Genomic DNA, 13,222 nt, shown 5'->3' on the forward strand with positions numbered 1-13,222 from the left:
ATTAGCATGAAGGTTTATTCAGATAGATTTAATTTCTTTCGCTTTTATCTTCTCCAGCTCTTTCACTGTATTTATCTTGAGGGTCCCTATCTGCAAGTCTTGGGGCACATACCATATACTGTTTCACATCTCCACTAAGATTTGTGTTGCGATCCCAAACTCATACATTCACATTTCTGCAGTGGGACAGGAGTGATCACAGTCACTGGGTTAAAGATCATTTATAATGGTTTCCTATCCACTCAAGACCAGGTTTGCCACCAAGCTTAAACTTTAAGGTTTTCAGTTTCTTGTTTTTCAGATTTGCATATAAAGAATCGGACGTGTATAAACTAGTGTATTCTAGTGTTTGGGAGAATACACGTAAGAACATTTCTACTAAATTACTTGAGCTTTCTGGGTTATCTTTACCGTTTGCCCATAGATTAATTTCAATTTGGAAATCTTTATAGTGCCCATTCATTCAAGTTGTTGTAAAATTACATGAAAATCTTGAGAATCATTCTAGATCTGGCAGAAAATAAATCATGCTTTTTCCTCATTTGATCCTATAAATAACATTAAATATGTACATTTGTTAATGGAGGAAAGATCAGTTGTTTGAAGTAGTTTTTCTCAAACTTTAATGTGTACCTAAATCAGCTAGGGCTCTTATTAAAATGTAGACTCTGATTTAGTGGGGCTAGAGGGGGGCCTGAAAATTTGCATTTCTGACCAGCTTCTGGGTGATGCCAGTGTTAACTGATCTAGGGACTACGTTTTGATTAGCAGTTTAAGGTATGTTCTCAGTACAGGTTTCCCGTGCTATTGAAGTTGAGCGTTCCTGTGAAACACTTGATGTTTGTTTATTTTTGAGAGAAAAAGAATGCAGGCATCCGTGTGAGCAGGTGTGGTGGGGGTGGGGAATAGAGGGAGAGAGAATCCCAACTACAGAGTTCTACACAGAGCTCAATCCCAGGAACCATGAATCATGACCTGAGCCAACTGAGCCACCCAGGGGCACCCTTGTGAAACGTTACGGAAGCTGAAATGGCATAAAGTGAAGACACAATAACCATTAATTTATATGGAAAAAATATTTTGAGTATTCCTGGCTCAAAGGTGACCTCTGTCACACTTATCTGATATATTAGAATACGTCTTGCTAACAGACACACAGAATATATCCAGATAAATCAGGGACACAGTTCAAAGCTGTGGTGGCCCTATGCTGAGTGTGGTCCCCCAGGAAGGAACTTGGTGGCGCTTCTCTTGCTGCCTCTGTAAGGGCTCACTGTAAAACAAACGCAGATTGCTATTTTTGCTGTATGTTCCCTTTTCTCGTAAAAGCGAAAATCCTGTTCAGATTTCTTTTGGTTGGGACAAAAAAGGTGCTAATGTAAGTCTATGTAGGTCTTGCGTAAAAGTGGAGTAACTTGACTTCTGAAAAGCCAGGGAAACCTGTACTAGTATTTTGTCCTAACGGTACCCAAATGCAGTGTAATTTTCTTTTTAAGTGGACTTTAAAGAGAGAAACATTTTTTTTCTGAGGCAGATAGATGCACGTTATGTATGTTCGTGAACATAACATAATCTTCCAAAAGTGGTGCCTGAGACTGACTGTGATATTCTAGGCTTTATTCCCAGCTAGTCTCAGAACATTTTCTCCTTAGAGAACTGTTTTCACTTATTCTGGTTCTTACCATAACACTTGCATATGTAGTAGAGGCAAATGATTTTGTGGAGAGTGCTGTTTCCAATCAGGTACCAATCAGGCACCAGTGCTAGATATATGCTGGACAAATTGAGAAACAGCTCGCAAATCATATGAAACTAAACACTGTCTCCTTCCGTATGAAGTAAAAAAAAGTTGTAATGCTAATAAATAGTAGTGTGTATATGAGGCTTATTTACTCAGCTTTTTCTGATGAGTTCTATAATCGTTTTTACTTTCTACACAAAACTACTGAAAGCTTTTATGTCAGAATGGTTTCAGATCTTTTCAGGTCATATATCAGCCTTCTTTTAACAATATGAAATTGAGAAATAGTATTGCTCAGCAAGGGATGTTGAAATTGATCTCTGAATGCCACTGCATATAAAGAGTATGAGACAGAAACCCAAATACGCAGAGAAACGGTCAGTCTAGGTGTCAGGAAGGAAACTGGGAAATTCACATATATGTATTTCAAACCCAAGAACTATTACTATAATATGCATACTGTGGGCCAAAGTGAGCTTATAATTTTTGATAAATGGTAGAATTTTTGAAATGTGATTATGTTGAATTATTGATGTAACTTGTTTATTTACATTTGAGTGCTTACAGTTTCATCTTTATTCGACGGTATCTTTGCCTTTCATTTTATCACTTACCTCGTATGAAGGCCAAGGTTAGGAATAGCAATCTAAAATGCCCAGGAAGAAAATAATTTCGATAAACAAAAGTAAATAAAAGTTTTTTTCAAGCCATGTTGTCTGCATTAAATGACACTCCCACGTCTACCTACTTTGCCACATCACACAGTAGTTGGATTTATGACCTAGCTTCTCATGTCCAGTGGTGGCTGAATTGTTAAGAGGCAGTCCTTTTGCTTTTTGGTGTATAACTTTTTATTTAGCCATTGAAACACAGTATGTGGCATTCATGTTAAAAGGTAGGTAGACTGATAGACATTAATAAGACAAGATTCCTCTACTAGCAGACAGTAATGGTGAAGAAGGAATAATGAGAGGAATGCTAATATACACACAAAGTACTGTCTGAACTGTTGAACGAACTTCATGGTTGAGAGGAAAGGGACATTAGATTCTTAGCAGAGGTAGTAATATGTAGAAGGGAACTTAGAGATCACATAGTCTACCCAATGCAACAGTGTTCTTGACAGATAGGTGTCTAGAGGCCTATATATGGGATTCTAATTCACCATTTAGATCTGCACTATCAAAGATTTTACGTTTGTTAAATGATTTTGAAACTCAGTTCTTCAGTAACACTAGCATATTTCAAATGTTTGAATGTCAACGTGACTAAAAATCAATATTTTTTTTGGCCACACTATATCTCAAGTGCTCAATAGCCATATATAGCTAAGTGGCTAGCAATACTAGATGGACTGCAGATCATAGAACATGATTATGATTGCAGAAAGTTACATTGGACAGATCTGGTCTAGATGTTGACATCAACCTAAGGAGAGGGAAGTGCTTGTTAATAAAATTCCTCCACATGAAACATTTTTCGCAAATCTTTGAAGCAATTAAATAGTTCTGGACAGCTATTTTTCCTGGGTTTTTTTAATAACAAAAGGAAAAATTAGTGAACACTACGTTGTAGAATCCAAAAACTACAAAGCTTCATTTCTTTCCTGTCAATTGAAAAATACTAGTAAATACACCCTAGTGAAGAGACTAGACTAGTTGTTACTATAGGTGAAAAGTCTATATATTAAAGTTTAGTTTTTAAGTATTTTATTGCACATTTTTTAAAAGGAAGGGCCCAAGTTCTTGGTTAAGGAAGAGATTAGAGGTGCCTGGGTGGCTCAGTTGGTTAAGCATCCAACTTTGACTCTGGTCATGATCTCTCGGTTTGTGAGTTTGAGCCCTGCATCAGGCTCTGTGCTGACAGCTCAGAGCCTGGAACCTGTTTCGGATTCTGTGTCTCCCTCTCTCTCTGCCCCTCCCCCACTCACGCTGTCTCTGTCTCTCTCTCAAAAAAAAAAAAAAAAAAAAGATTTAATAAAATACAAACATACACAAGAACTGAAGGCTAAAAATAAAAGAAGATAACTAGCCCTTGGGGAACCTGGGTGGCTCGGTTGGTTGGGTCCCTTGATTTCATCCCAGGTCATGATCCTAGGGTTGTGGGATCGAGCCCCATGTCAGGGTGGGCTCCACTCAGTGTGGAGCCTGCCTAAGCTGTCTCTCTCCCTCTGACCCTCTTCTCTGCTCATGCATTCTGTTTCTCTCTAAAAAATAAAAAGTAAAGAGATAACTAGCTTTTTATCTTCATCAGGTCCAAGTCTCAGGAGATGATCCTTGCAATGAATAAGACTGATGTGAGAGCTAATGAGATAGTGGCCAAGCATGAAGCTCTGATGACAATTTATTCTATTTCAATTCTTTATTCCCATAGGAAATGGGGCAGTGACATTGTGTATAAATAAAGGGCCACCTGCGTAGGTCAGTTGGTGGATCCAACTGACCAACTGGTGACTCTTCGTCTCTGGGGTCATGAGTTCAAGCCCCACGTTGGGCGTAGAGCTTACTTAAAAAAAAAATGGCAACCTGCTTTTGTGTAGAAAGTGTTGAGTAGGATTGCCTTGGAATCAGTGACGTAAAGAAATGGTGTTGATTCTCTCTGGCCAGGTCTTAACTTTACGTGTTAGTGACCAGTGACTGCTCTAGCCTCTAATCTGTAATAGACTGTCTCCACCAAGTGGTTCTAATAGATCTGGCACTCTGGATTTCCATCTGCCTCATCTTTCACCACTCACTACTGTGGGTTTTCATTTTATTTTATTTTTTTTAAGTTTATCCTGTGAGACGAGCTCAAGTAGGGGAGGGGAAGAGAGAGAGGGCAACAGAGAATCACAAGCCGGCTCCTGGCTGTCAGAGCAGAGCCCTACATGAGGCTCGAACTGAAGAACCTTGAGACCATGACCTGAGTCCAAATCAAGAGTTGGACACTTAACCAACTGAGCCACCTAGGCGCTCCACTTAATACTGTTTTTTGCCACCCTTCATATTATTTTGCTTCTCCATTCCTGTCCCCAAGTTCCAAACCCTTGGGAAAATATAAATGCACCACTGCAGATATTTTGGATCCTCAGTGCTGTATTTCTTGTTCTTTTACTGAACTTCAGTTCCTTTTCACAAACATTGCAGCGTTTACTGTTTTTGAACTTCCAGTACTATACAGTAGGTGTGGGAAAAATATTCACTGAGTACAAGTCACTTGATTCCCCCAACCCCCACCCCCTTACTCAGCAACTAAGTCTCAAGTTTAATAAAACCTTATCTTTAAAAAAGTCATTAGGCGGGGCACCTGGGTGGCTCAGTAGGGTAAGCATCTGACTCTTGATCTCATTGCAGGTCTTGATCTCAGGGTCATTAGTTCAAGCTCTGAGTTGGGCTCCATGCTGGGTGTGACGACAAAAAAAAAAAAAAGGCATTAGGCATATTCTCTAGTTCTAGCTTTCCAGTTTATGATGATATGCGTCTTAAACCTTCTTTTCTGTAGACAATTATAGATACCTCCACCCATCCTATCCAGGAGATCTCCACTGCCCTACTTTCTAACTACATTTTGCAATATCTTGAGCCTTGCTCAGGTATTCCATTATTTTCTTTCTTCAGTCTGGACTAAAAGTTTTAAAGAACACGAAAACTTAACCTTTCCTACTCCTTTTCACTGTTGAGATTCCACGAAGAGTAGCTTATAGTTATATGTTCCCTCCAAATGCCTCAAGTCTCAAATGTTTATATCACCATCCCACTGATGACTGGTGATAGCCTAAAAGGAGACTCTGATGTGATAGGCTCTACCCTAGTTGATCAGTTAGCACCATGGACATTTGCTCCTTATTTGGGACTCTTCTTCCTTGATGCCTAGGATTGTCATTCCCAATGTCTTTGCTTGCTTTTCCTCAGCAAATCCTGGATATGTGTATTTTTTTTTTAAAGATTTATTTACTGAAGTAGCCTCTACACCCAACATGTGGCTTGAACTCGTGTCCCAAGATCAAGAGTCACATGCTCCATGAACTAAGCCAGCCAGGCACCCCAGGGATGTTTATATTTCTTTTTTAAATTTTTTAATGTTTATTTATTTTTGAGAGAGAGTGTGAGCAATGGAGCGGCAGAGAGAGAGAGAGAAACAGAGCTCGAAGCAGGCTCCAGGCTCTGAGCTAGCACGCCCAATGTGGGGCTCGAACTCTCAAACTGCAAGATCATGACCTGAGCCAAAGTCGGATGCTTAACCAACTGAGTCACCCAGGTGCCCCAGGATGTTTATATTTCTAAGATGAATAAATCCCAAAAATGAAAGGAAAAATTATCTGTGGTCCAGTTACTCAGTCACTGGCGGCTGCTTTTAAAATAACCGTTTTGGGGGCGCCTGGGTGGCTCAGTCGGTTAAGCGGCCGACTTCAGCTCAGGTCACGATCTCGCGGTCCGTGAGTTCGAGCCTCGCGTCGGGCTCTGGGCTGATGGCTCAGAGCCTGGAGTCTGCTTCCGATTCTGTGTCTCCCTCTCTCTCTGCCCCTCCCCCGTTCGTGCTCTGTCTCTCTCCGTCTCAAAAATAAATAAATGTTAAAAAAAAAAAAAAATTAAAATAACCGTTTTGTTTCTTTTTGCAGGATTGTGTTTTGACATAGTTGTATTTATACATACGCATAAATCTTTTTTAAAATGTTTGTTTATTTGGAGAGAGACAGAGCAGGAGCAGGGGAGGGGCACAGAGAGAGAGTGAGAGAGAGAATCCCAAGCAGGCTCTGTGCTGTCAGTGCAGAGCCCAATGTGGGGCTCAGTCTCATGAACTGTGAGATCATGACCTGAGCTGAAATCAAGGGACAGAGGCTAACCGACTTAGTCACCCACATGCCCCCATATGCATAAATCTCATGTCTATTTTTTTTAACTTAACAGAATAAGAACATTTCTGTTACACATAACCTTCATAAACACTTTTAATGGCATTTTGTGAAGTGGATGATCCATAATTTGTTGTAATTTCATGAACATCTTTGCACAAATATTTTGAGATTGTTTCTAAAAATAGTTTACCAGCATTTTAAGACTTTCTACACATATTACCAGATTGCATTCAGTGAAGACTTTAAAAAATATCTTTGGGGGTGGTGCCTGGGTGGCTCAGTCAGTTAAACATCCAGCTCTGGATTCTAGCTCAGGTTATGATCTCACAGTGTGTGGGTTCAACCCTAGCATTGGGCTCTGCTCTGATAGGTAGGATAGCTCTGCGCTGATTGGGATTCTCTCCCTTTCTCTCTGCCCTTCCACCCTCTCTCACTCTCTTTCTCTAAATAAATAAATAAACAAACAAACAAACCAAACTTAAAAAAATATTTTGAGGGGGCACCTGGGTGGCTAAGTCGGTTAAACATCAGGATCTTGATTTCAGCTCAGGTCATGATCTTGCAGTTTTGCACTGAGACCCACATTGAGCCCCGCATTGGGCTCTGCACTGACAGCATGGAGCCTGCTTGGGATTCTCTCCCTCTCTCTCTCTCCCTGTCTCTCCCCTGTTCATGCTCTCTCTCTTTCTCAAATAAACTGAAATGTTTTGAAGGGGGAGTGTCAACATTTTTATTCCTCTAACATATCTCTTTCCTGTTCATGGAAAAAACTTCTAAATCTATGTATTGGGTGGGGAGAGGAGGGAGGGATTGGGGACCCATGCTTTAGGAACATGTAGGGCTATATTGGGGGACGAATTTAAAAGAAGCAAAAGATATCATTTGACCAGATGCCATGCATCATTGATTTCATTGTCAGTTTTCAGATTACCTGTGAATTTGAGCATTTCTCTATTCTTCACCTTTGGTTTTACGTGGTAGTACTAGTTTTACTCTCAGCTTTCAGATGAGTGTCTGAGTATGCCATACTACTTAAGGAGTTAGTTATTGGTACTATCTTTATTGCAATTTGGACGAAAAGCTGGCAGACGCGGAAATTAAGTGACCGCTGAGCAATTCACTGTGTATGAAATACTCTGGGCATTTCAAAAATAGACACATTTTATGCTCTCTGGAAGCCTATTATCTAAGAAGACTGGATTTTAACCTTGGAGCTTAAGAATCCCGGGCTGTTTAATTTTTTTTTTTTTTTAATGTTTATTTACTTTTGAGAGACAGAGAGGCAGAGTGTGAGCGGGGGCGGGTGGGTGGGAGTGGCTAGGGGCAGAGAGAGAGAGAAAGAAACAATCCCAAGCGGGCTGCAGGCTCTGAGCTGCCAGCACAGAGCCTGAGGCGGGGCTTCAATTCGCCAGCCACAAGATCATGACCTGAGCCGAAGTCCGCCGCCGTTAACCTACTGAGCCACCCAGGTACTACCCGGCTATGTTTGTTTAAAATGCAGTTTTTCAGGTTCCACCCCCCTCCTCCCGTAAGTTTTGATTCATTGGGTAGGGTGTGGAGGGCACAGATATTTACAATTTTAATTAGTATCCTCTTGACTGTGGTGCAGCTGATTCGCATTGAGAAACACTATAAATAGGTACTATAGATAAATGAAAGAAACGTTAGATTTAAGTTGCCATCACTTGTAGGCCAGAAGAAGCACCCGCTGGGCCCAGGTGAGGTAGAAACGTTGATCCTCAGCTCAAGAGCAGCCTCGAATCCCTGACAATCTCAGACTCAAGCCAGCACTCTGGGCGGGTTCCTCTAGTTCCCTGGGCCGGCTGGAGCGCAGGGTTTGCCCCGCAATCTGCGCTCGCGCTACCGGAAGCCCCACCCTCTTTCTCTAGGCCCCGCCCCTGCACCGGTGGGCCCTGCTCTTGCCCTTACAGGTCCCGCCCCTCCCCCGGCTGGCCGCCAACGACGCCAGAGCCGGAAATGACGACGCCAGTGAAGCCTTTTGGGCGGGGCCTAGGCCGAGCAGCTCCAGAGGCTGCGATTTCACATCGGAAACAAAACAGCGGCTGCTCGGGAAGGAGCCTCCCCTGCCAGGGGCCGGTGTCGGCGGCGAGAGAAGAGTAGGTGCGTGATGGGGACTTAGGGGAGAAGGGAAGGTGCCCCTCACACGGTGCAGACACGGGCGGTCGCGGGCAGGGCCCGGCCCTGTGTCGCTGCCCGGGCCGTGGAGTCGGTGTCCTCGAGGATGAGGAACGGGGCGCGGCCGAGCGGGGACCTAGGAACCCCGAGTGGGGAACGAGGAGGGGCGGCCCGTTTCTCCTGCTCCCGGCTGAGCGCGCGGTCAGGTTGAAGAGATTCCCCTCCGTAGATTTGTTCCGGAAGTGCTGGTTTCCCGAAGACGTTTCAGGGCGCAGGTGCCCTGGGCCGGGATTGCCGGTCTTGAGTGGAGCAGGAGAAAGAGGAAGCTCCTTGCCCCCGGTCTGGTTGAGCAACTAGTGAAACTCCGCGCCTCATACCCTGAGTGTGTCCTTGTCTGGGGAAGCGAGTGGCACTCAGGGCTAAGTTCCTTGTGTCTGACGCTCGAGGAGGAAAACAGGGTCTGATGCTTTTGCCTTGGTTGGAACCGTCGCGAGGCATGATATTGCTTTGCATGTGTCTTGGATATTTACGTTTTGTTCCCGTTCGGATTCTTTTCAAATAAATATTTTTTTATTGTAAGAGAGCAGTTGAATAATAATTTTAAAAGCACTACTTGCCTGCTTTGGGCAAGATTAATACAGTATTCAGGACTTTGGGAGATAAGGATAAGATGCAAATAACTGTGGCATATATAACTATATGACAGAGCACGCTGTAAAGCTTGTAACATTCTCTGAAGTTTCAGGCAAGTAGAAATCACATCTGGTTAGGGAGTCTTGTTATATGAGTTGTTTTTTTTTTTTAACAGTGGAAAGGGAAAGGTTTTCACTCCTGGAGTTAAAGTGGGAAGGGTATTATAATCAGGGTGTATCACAAACAGGGATTCTCTGGATCTTAAGCTTCTAGTGACCCACTCTGACCATTAAAATAACTGTTATGAAGGAGAATAAAACAGCAAAGTAGATTGGAGCTTGTTGCATTCGGCTAATTTCGGTCACCTGCAAAAAAGCCTGTTTGTTTCATTTCTCCTTAACTCATTTGCAGAGTTCAACCAACTTAAGCCCCCCCCCCCCCACCCCCATTTAATAATAAACCCTTAACAATGAGAAAAAGATCATATATATTGAGTGCATGGATTATCCCCCTACCCTCGCCCAGTAGATAATAGAAGTGGCATGGTCCTAGGTATACTTTCTTTGAATGGATGTGATTTTTGCTGAATTTTAAGTTAATGGCTGTAACTGTCCTAGACTGCTGCAAGGATTTTCATTTAGGGGAAACTGAAGATTGAAGTTGGTCTCTGAGAACCACCCTAGCAGGAAAGTACAACATATGTTACCAAAGCTTATGTGATCCTGTTCCTCTCAGATCCAGGCTTCCTCTGCTCCTGCTTTCCCACTAATATTATTTTATTAAAATTTTTTTTAACATTTATTTATTATTGAGAGATAGACACAGAGCGTGAGCAGGGGAGGGGTAGAGAGAGGGGGAGACACAGAGTCTGAAGTAGGCTCCAGGCTCTGAGCTATCAGCACAGGGCCCGACTCGGGGCTCGAACTCACAAACTGTTGAGATCGTGACCTGAGCCGAAGTCGGACGCTTAACCAACTGAGCCACCTAGGTGCCCCACTAATATTATTAAAAAAAAAAAAAAATTTTTTTTTTTTAACGTTTATTCATTTTTTGAGAGACAGAGAGAGACAGAGCGTGAGTGGGGAAGGGGCAGAGAGAGAGGGAGACACAGAATCTGAAGCAAGCTCTAGGCCCTGGAGCCCGATGTAGGGTTCAAACTCATAGACTGTGAGATCATGACCTGAGCCGAAGTCGGATGCCCAACCGACTGAGCCACCCAGGTGCCTCTCCCACTAATATTATTGAAGATTATAGGGAGAGACTTCTTTATGGTATATTCTGAAAAACCTTTCAAAGACCTTTAATACTGACTCTTCATGTGATGTTAGGCAGATTTGGAATGTGTTTTACGAGTGACACTGTTATGGTCAGAACTTTAGGCACATTAATAGTGGGGGCTAGAATGGATAAGAGAATTGAGGTGACTTTTGCATAATTCAGGTGAGATATGATGGGAGTTTGATCTTTGGTGATGACAGGGGCTTAGAAAGGAGGAAAAACAGGAACAGGACATGGCATCCAGTAGAGAAGGAATAAAATATAAAGTTGAGTAGGAGGTTTTAAGTTTGGAGAAAGGGGGAAACGATTGCAGAAATAAGGAAGTTAGGAGCAAAGAACTAGTTTAGAGAGGAACATGAGGAAGTGGTTTGGAAGTATCACTTTGGAAGTGCCAGCAGGTGAAGATGTCCCATGGACAGACCTGGAGCTGTAAATATGAGAGTCACTGAAATAGACTTTCTAGTTGATGTTGGAGCAATGCCTAATGAAAGGAAGGGGACAAGGAGGCCCACGCAGACCCTAGGAACACTTAGAATGAAGGAGTGGAAGAAGGGCGAGGAACCACCTGAGGAGAATGAGTGGTGGGAGGAGAACCTCCAGAGTTCAGCGTCACAAAGGCTGAGGAAGGGAGGGAAGCTTCGGGAAGGAGAAGGCTGTTAGGAATTTTCAGTATCTGGCCTGGTATAGCAGAAGGAGCTGAAGATTTAGAGCAGCACTGTCTGGTAGAAACAGTATGAGGTACGAATGTTAATTGAAAACTTTTTTTAAAAGTTTGTTTATTGGCAGAGAGGGGCAGAGAGAGGGAAAGAGAGAATCCCCAGCAGGCTCTGCGCTTGATCTTACAAGCTGAGATCATGAAATGGACTGAAATCAAGAGTCAGACGCTTAACCCACTGAGCCATCCAGGCGCCTCTCCCCTAAAACTTTTTTTTTTTTAATTTTTTTTTTTTAACGTTTATTTATTTTTGAGACAGAGAGAGACACAGCATGAACAGGGGAGGGGCAGAGAGAGAGGGAGACACAGAATCCGAAGCAGGCTCCAGGCTCTGAGCCATCAGCCCAGAGCCCGACGCGGGGCTCGAACTCACGGACTGTGCGATCGTGACCTGAGCTGAAGTCGGCCGCTTAACCGACTGAGCCACCCAGGCGCCCCACCCCCTAAAACTTTTTAATGAACAAGTTTGATAAAGGTAGAAGGAAATAGATAAAATTAATTTTAATAGTCTATTTTATGTAACCTAGTACATCTAAAAGTTTTTATTTCAACATGTAATTAATATAAAAATATACTTGTCTGACTTCTCCTCTAGCTAGTTAGCTCCTTAAGGAAACAGAAGCATTATCTGATTTGGTAGCATCCCCAACACCTATCACAATGTCTGGTTTTGTAGAAGAAACCCTGACAGTGTGTGTTGATTAAAGGGTATTAATGTTTGGTTTTCACACTGCCCCATACAGTTCCTTAAATTGATGTAAAGCAAAAGAGAGAATGCAAGGATTGCTGAGTATAACCACTGATTTACAAATTAGTTAGATGTGAGTAGTCATGTTTTCATTAAAGATTACTTGTATTCAACCCATTTCCACAATGGATTTGAGACAAACTGGGAGTAATCATACCTTCCATGTAGAGTTACTGAAAGTAAAGGTTTTTTGGGGAAAGATTCTTTAAAATGATGACAAATATTGATAATGTAAGACCATAGTCCCATATCCACAATTATGAAATCCAAAAGCCCCTGAAAAAACCAAAAGGCTTTGTGTCATTCATTTGATAGAAAAATCTAACCTGAACCTATTGTTGTAATTTAAGACTACTTATATGTTTCACTATATAATATATATATTTAAAAAAATTTTTTTTAACATTTATTTTTTTTTGAGAGACAGAGACAGAGCGTGAGCAGGGGAGGGGCAGAGAGAGAGGGAGTCACAGAATCCAAAGCAGGCTCCAGGCTCTGAGCTGTCAGCATAGAGCCCAACACTGGGCTCAAACTCACGAGCTGTGAGGTCATGACGTGAGCTGAAGTTGAACACTTAACTGACTGAGCCACCCAAGCGCCCCTCACTATATATTTATTAATGTGTTTATTTTGTGGTTCTAAGACTTTGAGGGAGCATTAAAAACATACAGTATTTGCATTGTACTACCTTTATAAAATCTGAGAAAAATACGAATTCCAAACACATTTAGTCTTAAGGGTTTCAGATACAGAATCCTGGATTTGTTAAGTCTTTTTTCGTTTTCAGTGCATCTTCTGAGCACATGTAACCATTATTATTTAAAAACAATTATAGTAACTCTACATAACAGACCTCCCCAAAACCCAGTGCCTTAGAGTATTTGACTCCATATTTGCCTCAAGTTGCAGGACTGTGGATCAGCTAGGGTAGGTCTGCTTTGCATGTTTTATTCTGGGGCCCAGGCTGAAGGGGCAGTGGCTACCCATGGTAAGCTCCTCTCAAGGCAACAGCAGAAGCAAAAGAAGACCAACTCCACAAGCAAAATTCAGCAGTCTGCTTGTGTCACATCTGCTGAGATCCCTTTGACCAAAGCAAGTTAGATGATTGTGCACAAAGGCACAGGGTGGCTAGTAGGC

General features: G+C 42.4%; 1 protein-coding gene across 2 annotated transcripts in view; it reads left to right on the forward strand.

The window, feature by feature from the left end:
* The first annotated feature begins 8,562 nt into the window (after window positions 1-8,562).
* The window catches only part of PSEN1 (presenilin 1), a 73,237-nt gene continuing 68,577 nt past the window's right edge, over window positions 8,563-13,222 (forward strand). For both annotated transcript variants that reach the window (XM_060617342.3, XM_060617344.3), the window contains exon 1: window positions 8,563-8,696. The gene's annotated coding sequence lies outside the window, so the exon portion shown is untranslated. The remainder of the gene's footprint in view (window positions 8,697-13,222) is intronic.

The sequence above is a fragment of the Panthera onca genome, chromosome B3 (assembly GCF_046562875.1).
Source record: "Panthera onca isolate mPanOnc1 chromosome B3, mPanOnc1 haplotype 2, whole genome shotgun sequence".
Taxonomy (NCBI): domain Eukaryota; kingdom Metazoa; phylum Chordata; class Mammalia; order Carnivora; family Felidae; genus Panthera; species Panthera onca.